The sequence below is a fragment of the Lactuca sativa genome, chromosome 4, assembly GCF_002870075.4.
Source record: "Lactuca sativa cultivar Salinas chromosome 4, Lsat_Salinas_v11, whole genome shotgun sequence".
Taxonomy (NCBI): domain Eukaryota; kingdom Viridiplantae; phylum Streptophyta; class Magnoliopsida; order Asterales; family Asteraceae; genus Lactuca; species Lactuca sativa.
In genome coordinates this window covers 259,708,024-259,714,538 of record NC_056626.2, presented here as the reverse complement: position 1 = coordinate 259,714,538, position 6,515 = coordinate 259,708,024, and positions in this window count along the sequence as shown.

Genomic DNA, 6,515 nt, shown 5'->3' with positions numbered 1-6,515 from the left:
GTTTGCATCCTGTGAGTTAGGATGGTATATGCTAGAGACCTGATTGAGATCGGTATCCAGAGAGATAGGGAGATGCGATGTTAGTGACCTGTTAGGTCGGTATCCTGGTTAGGATAGTGGCATGTTATGTGATTTGTTGATCTGCTTGTTATCTGTGAATTGTTAGATGATTGTATGTATATGTGCACATGGATGTATGGACTGGAGTTGGGTTGAGGCGGGTCCTGCTGTGTGCAGTAGGCCAAGATACCCAGGGCGGACCGGTTGTCCCGTAGGCCCAGCGAGCGGTCCGGATAGGCTGTAGGTCCCGGTAGGGGCGGACCAGACGTGCCGAAGGCTCGGAGAGTGGACCAGACAGACTGAAGGCCCGGAGCGGGCGGACCAGTTATACTGTAGACTCAGAGGGTGGACCAGGTGGACTGTTGGCCGGTGCGGCGGACCAGTCACACAGTAGACCCGGAGAGCATGGTTGTTCTATGATCGGATATGTTATGGCATGTTATGCGTGTATGGTATTTGTGGTTGGTATTTTGGGGGTATCTCACTAAGCTTTCGGGCTTACAGTTGTGGTTTCATGTTTTTCAGGTTCTTCAGGAGATCGTGGCAAGGCGAAGGCGTGATCGTACCGCTCCTCGTAATTTTATGGTGTTATGATTCTGGGAATACGATAAATATTTTGAATTGAAAACCTTTTTGTAAAGAATTATTGGAATTGAGATGTTTTTGAAAAATTTAAAATTTGTTGTGTTTTACGGTCGTTATAGTAATATCATTGGCAATAGGCTTTGTGACTTTGGTGCAGTGACATTACGAAAGGATCGTTGCATAGAATGTTAGAATCTAGCATATTTTATAAGTAACAAGAATTTGATATTCTCACACTTATGAAAAAGGATTTGGAGTTGTGAAATGAGAATGATTGGAAATGTGTTCAATTTGATCTATTTCACAAAAAGTAATAACCATAGGTAAACATTGTGTGCATGCTAAGAGCATGGGACAAGTGTAATAATTCAAGTAAGAAGTTGATTACCTAAAACGACAAATAATGAGTAATCGATATGGTGATAAATAAAATGTGTTTTATTTATGCTCAAAGGGTTGAGGCCATATGGGATTAGTATTATTCTTGTGTTTCACATTGCATGTTTTGACTTCCAGAATAATCGAGTTTATGGAATTATTCAAACGGACCACAGTTAGTCATACGTTGGAAGTAAGTATGAATGAAGACTGTCATGAATTGGTTTGTAGATTGTCTAAAGAGCATTAGACATAAGCAAATGTTTGCTGCAACATTCATGAGTGCTTACGAATATGATTTGAGCATTGGATTAAACCCACGCTCACTTGGATCACTCCATGAAATTGTATCACGAGTGATTGGTAAGACGAACATCTTATATTCTTGAAACCGAGATGTGTGAGTTGTATCTTGCGAATCGGTTGCACATTGATAATATGAAAACGCACCAGTAACTTGGTGTTATAAAACATATTGTTGTGTGTGATTCGGTGAGTGAGTGTAAGCAAGCATTGTATCAAAGTTTATCCATTCCTTTTATCCAAAGTAGGATAAAAGCGATATCTTTGGGCCCCTTGATGATTTAGTGATAACAAATGTAAATGCTCGGCCGGGCTAGGGCTAATTTGATTTGTTCAATTAGTCAGTCGTCATAAATCGGGAATCGAGATATAGTACAAAGAGAATGATTTGAAATCATATCTCATACGATATCTAGAATGGAGGAATATATGATCCCTTATCTAAGGACACATGTATCTGATAGGATCAGAGTTGACAGCGGCTTTGGAAAGCTACGAATGCAGATCAGGACCTGAAGTCATACGCATAATAGTTATTAGACTTATCCAAGTGGGAGACTGTTGGATTAGTGTCTAAGTCCATAACTATTTTGGTATGTACTTGACCCGATGGTGCATGGTCCTTTTAGGTTGCCTTCACCAAAGCAACTTGATAGGATGAATTATGGAGAGAAAGGATTAAATATGATTTATTAATATATTATGGAAATAATATATTAAAGGAGAAATCATATTGTTTAATTAATATTAGTCAAGAATTAATTAGTAATTAGTTTTGTGACTAAAAGAGAATAATTAAACTTAAGGGACTGGAATTGTAATTATAAGATAATTGCAATTTGGGCCATGGATTGTCTTATATTAAGGAGTGGACGAATTCTATGGGGAAACCCATGAGGAAATCGTCCAAGGCCCTAATTAAAGGGGTCCATGGGTTGCTTAGGGCTTAAGCATCCAAATTAGGGTTTCCTTGTTAGATAACCCTAATAGCCTCACTATATATAAGACCCTTATGATCCAAAAACGTGAAGAAGACTTCTCTAGGGTTTGTAGACGTTTTTGGGCAGCCTCCATCCTCTCTCCTCTTCATCCTCTTGCTTATGGTGTTTGTGAACCATTAGAGGAGTGACATTTGTGACTCTAGACTTTCTAAAGTCAATACAAGGAGATTTGGGATTGTTATTACTACATAATAATCAAGGTAACATCTTAAACCTATTCTTATGTTAATATGATTACTTGTATGCTAGAATTAGGGTTTATAGTCTTGGATAACTTGCATGTACAATAGAGAAACCTAGATCCAACCATTAGGGTTTGTATGAGCACATAAGATGTTCTTAGGACAAAAACCCATCAGATAAATCGCCTTTAGAATGCTCGAGAGGTTTGTAAAGTGTAAATGGAAAGAAACAAATCCCTTTATAAGATTTCCAAGAGAGAGAAATATCTTTTAATGATGACTGCATGATATTCTGAAACGACGCCTAAAAGGGTGCGATGTGACAACTGTTGTTTCCAAAAAAATGGCATGTCAGGTGGTGTGACGATAGGTTAACGTGTAAAATTCACGCGACTTTTTCAAAATCTTATCAATTCACCGCCTCTGTAGATAATCCAACCGTTTCAAATTCCTTTTCGAAAATAATCTCCCTCTTGCTTCATAGTCCAAATAAATAGACTGAGCTCCTTTCACTTTATAACATATAAGACCACCAGTGAATTAGAAGCGAAACTAGAGAACTGAAAATTACCATTAGTGCCATGAGCAAGACTTTTGGAAAATCATAAAGATCTTCGTGTAATATTGTTCTAATAAAAAGAAATAAAGCAAATTATTTATTTGGGATTTTAGTGATGTCATGAGAGAGATAAAACGGATGATCCTGGGCACGAATCTCTTCCTTCAAAGTCAAGAGAGACTTAGAAGTGTCTGTGTGGTTTCCCGTTGAAGTACGATCAATTGCTTGTTAAGAAGCAACGAAAGGCGTCTTTTCAATATTAGGTTATAAGGGTGGTTTTCGTTTCAACTAAACTACGGATCTTGATATAAGACCGAAAGTTGAGTGAAGTACTTGTGTGGCCAGTGTAGCCAAAAACATCAAGTAGGTTTGTTCATTTTTCAGTGACTTGGTGGTTATTATAGTAATCTCAAAAAAAATTAAAACATGATCTTTTGGGTAGAAATATCCTTGTGTTGGAATATTTCATAAAGATCTCGCAAAAACAAAGGAGATTTCATGGTACCTTCCACATGAGTGGTTTCGTTAGTACATGGGTGAAAAACTAGAACGTTTAATTGTTCACCATCAATTCATTGAAGGTATTGGATTGTGGGTTTCACATAGATCATGGTGAAATGAAACTAAGATCATGAACCCAAATGTTGTGTAACAATAAACTTCAGTGGTACATTTTGAAAGTCTCAAGGGTTACTTTCATGGAATCAAAAATAATGAAGAAGAATGGTGAGATGGGTAAAGAACCGAAAGTACCTCTGCTATACAAAAGTGACTATGCAGATAACCCTTAACTCAATGTAAGAAGAGTAAGGTAGCTCATGACTTAGTGAATTAGCAGCCTGATTGGGAAGACACGATTTGTGTATATCGAATTTGTAAGGTTTCACTATATAGTCGTTGAGGCTTTGGACAACATACACCATCATGCTTCTAGGGACACTTAGCTAGCATACAAAGTAAGAGTATATACCTTCCCCATGATCCATTGTTGAGACAAGCAAAAAACGTGTTAGTATCTAAAATTTCTGAAAAAGAAATAAAAATAGAAAGGAAAAATATATATTTTTTTTTTAAAATTTTCTGAAAAAGAAATAAAAACAGAAAGGAAAAATATTTTTATATTTTTAAATTTACTGAAAAAGAAATAAAAACAGAAAGGAAAAAGTATACATCAAGTTTTAACTGAACATTCGCCTTTGATGGATGAAGCGAAATATACCGAGCGTTTGGTACAATCCGGTGCCCGAAAAAGCCGGAACCGAAATAGGCCAAGCATTCGCTCTATTTCGCTTGTTAGAATTTTAAAGGGGCGAAAGCAAAAGATATACTTAAGGAAGCGAAGGTGGTTTCGGTACAGATTCGGATTCCAACATTCCTAAGCCTTGGAGTATTCTATTGAAGGTTGCTTAAGGCAAGGCTTTCGTGAATATGTCAGCCAATTGATCTGAAGATCGAACGAAGTGAACGTCAACATTACCATCCTCTATGTGATCCTTGATAAAGTGATACCGCTGTGAAATGTGTTTCGTCTTGGAATGCTGCACTGGGTTGTGACAAATACGGATTGCGCTTTCTAAATCACAATATAGGGGAATTTTCTTCATATTCAGGCCATAATCTCTTAGTTGGCTTTGTATCCAGTCGACCTGTGAGGTACAAGAAGCTGCAACTATATATTCAGTTTCGACAGTGGATAGGGATACACACATTTGTTTCTTGGACTGCCAGCTAACGATTTTTCCATCAGGAAATTGACAACCTCCAGTTGTGATCTTTTGGTCTAGACCACATCCTCCAATATCAGCATCGGAGAATTCTTGAACGAAGAAGCCTGATTTAGCTAGATACCATATTCCAAGACATGAGGTTCGCTTCAAATATCTGAGAATGTTCTTAACAGCCACCATGTGAGGTTTATGTGGATTGGCTTGGAACCTGGCATAATAGTATATAGAAAACATGATATCTGGTCTACTAGTTGTAAGATATATTAGTGACCCTATCATTTGACGACAGAGGGTCATATCAGCAACTGGTTTTTCCTGGGATGGTGTTTGCTTCGTTCCGAATACCATTTTAACCTTCACTTTTGATTCTCCCATCATGCCAAATTTTACCAGCAAAGTCTTTGTGTAAGCCTCCTAATTGATAAATATACCTTCTGGTCCCTGTCTTATGTTCAGGCCAACGAAAAGTTTAATTGGACCCATTGAGCTCATCTCAAATTTAGTCTCCATCAATTTTCGGAATTCAATTGTTAAGTTGGGATTTGTGGAACCTAAGATGATGTCATCGACATAAATTTTGGACTATCATAAGGTGGTCACCCTCTTTCTTGCGAAAGAAGGTTAGGTCAACCGAACCTTGTTTGAATTTAGACATTTTTAGAAAGCAAGTTAAAGTTTCATACTAGGCTCTAGGAGCTTGCTTTAGACCGTAAACTGCCTTGTCCAGAATATAGCAATGATCAGGATATTTCTCATTCACGAAGCCTGGTGGTTGTTCAACATATATAGTTTCTTCGAACTGCCAATTTAGGAAAGCATACTTAACGTCCATCTGAAAAACTTCAAAATTCTTATGTGTTGCGTATGCCAGAAAGACCCGCATTGATTCTAACCTTGCTACTGTAGTGAAGGTTTCTTCATAATCGATCCCTTCTTCCCGACAATATCCTTTCACCATAAGTCTCTCTTTGTTCCTTATGACGTTGCCTTCTTTATCCATCTTGTTGAGAAACACCCATTTTAGACCTACCACAGATGCATAAGGTGGTGTGGGAATCAATCTCCAAACCTTGTTTCGTTCGAAATCATTGAGTTCGTTTTACATGGCCTGATCCCAATGAGAGTGATTCAGTGCAGTATCAACTGTTTTCAGTTCTATCTTAGATACGAACGAATTAAACATGCAATATTACACTTGAGAGATTAAAGCAGTCTGCTTCGCTTTAACTTGAAAGCGTGTAAGGATTCCCTCAGATGGTTCACCAATCACTTGTGTTTTCGGATGATCTCTTGTCCATTTAGTGAGTGAAGGGTAATTTGGATTGTAGGCAGGATCCAGTTCGGCATCTAGTTCTTCTTCAAATTATGTATGATCATCATCGACATTCGCATTCGTACTATGATTCTCCCCGTGGAATGATGACATGGATTCATTAATAGGTTAAGAAGGCTCCCCATCGAATGGTCTTTCATGGATCATTGTTCATAACATGTTCCCCTCCCGGAGAGAAGAATCCTGTTTAGTTGATGGAGACTAACCCTCCCCCTGCAGTGGTATGCTATCTTTTGGAGGTTCCCTTGGAATATGAGGTTCACTTTCCATGTCATTTGCAGCGTCATCGAATATCTTCTTTATATTATCAATTTTTGTTATCGGCTGCCTTTGCTTCAGAGTTTATGGCTTTTTCTGGTTCATGAAAGAGCAACATGTACTCTTCAA